The sequence below is a fragment of the Gavialis gangeticus genome, unplaced genomic scaffold, assembly GCF_001723915.1.
Source record: "Gavialis gangeticus isolate Ggan-Ray unplaced genomic scaffold, GavGan_comp1, whole genome shotgun sequence".
Classification (NCBI taxonomy): Eukaryota; Metazoa; Chordata; order Crocodylia; family Gavialidae; genus Gavialis; species Gavialis gangeticus.
Window position 1 is genome coordinate 478,775 of NW_017729002.1, and position 2,401 is coordinate 481,175.

Genomic DNA, 2,401 nt, shown 5'->3' on the forward strand with positions numbered 1-2,401 from the left:
GGTGTGTGTGTATATATATATATAGAGAGAGAGAGAGAGAGAGAGAGAGAGAGAGAGAGTAAGGATGTCAGTTGCAGTGATGGTTTTTTGATTTTTAAGAATTGTCTACTAATTGTATTTAAACCATCTATTCACTTTCCACAAGTGACTGAACAGCACTCAACTGGCAGTGACTATCATATATTATGTTGAATTAAACTGAGCATCAGGATTTGCAAAAATAAATTGGTTAAAGCATTTCCTAATACTTTAGAAGTGTAAAATGGTGGATGTAAAATATTAGCACATACCGTAATCTGGAGTGCTGCAAGACTGTGATTACTGTATTTACTCAAATATCAGATGGTCTCAAGTAATTAGATTCTGTATATGGAAAATGTATTAGAGGTGCACCGATACGTTGGTTCATATCATATTGGCACTGATAAAAGGAAAATTGACATTATTGGCAGTTGGCTTTTTTTGGCTGATGTGGCTGATAATGCAGTGTAATGCAGCATGCACGCAACCAGGAGTGCAGCCTTGCAGTGTGGAGAGCAGCATCTGGTTGGTAAGTCTGTTGAGGGGGAAGGGGCATGGGGGAAGCAGATTGAGGCCCTCAAGGTGAGGGAGGGAGTGGGGCTGGGGCAGGGCGTGGGATGGAGCCACGAGTGGCTCATGGTGGGGATGGGGAGGCATGGCTTCTGCCACTGTGCACGCCCTGAAGAAGGCATGGGGGGCATGAGCCCCCTGGATTTGTGCATGGGGTGAGGGTGGGCTGCCTCCTTGGGATTGGGGGCAGTGCTGGGCTCTTCCTAGCGGGGGAGTTTGGCTGGGGCTGCACTTGGGGCAGGTGGCAGCAGTGCTGGGAGGGTGGGCTACCGGGGGCCAAAGCCACCCCAAAATTCTCTGTAGCCCTTCTTCCCAGTGCTGCTGCCACCCCCCCCAAGAACAGCCTTGGCCCAGTCCTCTCCCCACCACCAGGAAGAGCTTGGCTCTGCCCTCTGCCCCAGATGGGAAGCCCGCCCTCACCCTGCACGCAAATCTGGGGGGCACATGCCCCCTGTGCCTTCCCTGGGATGTGCGCAGAGAGCCACCCTCCCTTCCCCACCTCCGGTGCTCCCTGGATGAGGTGCTTGCAGGTCTGTCCTGCACCCTGACCTGCCTTAGCTGTGCAGCGCCTGCCCCAGTACCCACTCTCCCTCACCATGTGTATCTCCATCTCCCTACCCCATGCTCCTTTCCTCCTACACACTTACCAGCCTGATGCTGCTCTCCAAGCTACCAGGCTTCATACCGGCAGTCGGATCAGTATTGGCTGATATGTCTTATTAATAATTGGCCGTTGGTTGCGGCCCAAAAAACCTTTATCCATGTACCCCCAAAACTTATAGAATATGTTATAATTTTCTAGATCTAGAATCTAATTATTGGAGGTTTGCCTTGAATTTGTCCCCTTCCCACTGCAAAAGCAGAGAAAATAAATAGGGGGGTCAGGTAGCCCCCTTATTCTCTGCCCTCCAACTTCTTCCCCCTGCAGCCACTTCTACCTTCCCTTTACTGTTAGACCCTGCTCTCCCTGAGCACATGGAAATGAGGGACAAATTTGAAAACTCTGACCTTGAAAGAAATATACCTGTAGTAATTTGCATATAGATTTAGTTCATCCAGAATTGATGCAGTGTACCTTTTTTGGAACTGCTACAAGTTTGAGCACAGATACTTCATAAAAACAGTTTTAAGCAGCACTTCTGTACTTATTCATAGTACAAGCCATGCATGACATGAGTTTTAAAACTTAAAGGCTCATAATTTACCATCTAGTTCAGGGGTGGGTACAACGGCAGATCTGGCTGGTGACCGGACTTCATTTACACGCAGTCCTTGCCCATGTCACTATGGCCAGGTTCCACGAAGACCCCAGCAGCAGTGGGGCCACGACAATGTGGGTCCAGGGTTTCCATGGAGACCAGCCCCAGCACTGCTGGTAGGGCACAGCTGGGTGGGGAGCTGATCTGGGGGTAGGGCTGTGAACTTGCAGTGGTGGCAGTGTGGTCCAGAGCTGAGGCAAAGCTGATTCTTGCATGCCCCAAGCAGACTCCCCTATGAGAGCTCTCGGCTATGAATATTCTATGGAGATGTGGGATTTTCCCCTAACTTGCTCCTTCGGCCCATTGGTTAAGGGCAAGCAACACTTAGGGGCATCCAAACCCCACACTTCCGGGCTTGGGCCTGCACGTAGGATGCCTGCCATGTCTTTGGAAGTATCTGAAGCCCCAGGCTGAAAAGTCTGGGAAAGAGGATGCTTGCAGGTGGTAGTGCCACATGGATTTAAATGATTGAGTTCTGCTCAATCAATGGGTTTTGGAACTGATTTGATTAATTTGACCTGGAACACGAAAGTAAAAAAAAACCCAACTAA

At 49.6% G+C, this 2,401-nt stretch overlaps 1 protein-coding gene across 2 annotated transcripts in view; it reads left to right on the top strand.

Annotated features, from left to right (window-relative positions):
- Nucleotides 1–2,401, top strand: part of SNX29 (sorting nexin 29) — a 117,580-nt gene that overhangs the window by 44,787 nt on the left and 70,392 nt on the right. The window lies entirely within an intron of this gene.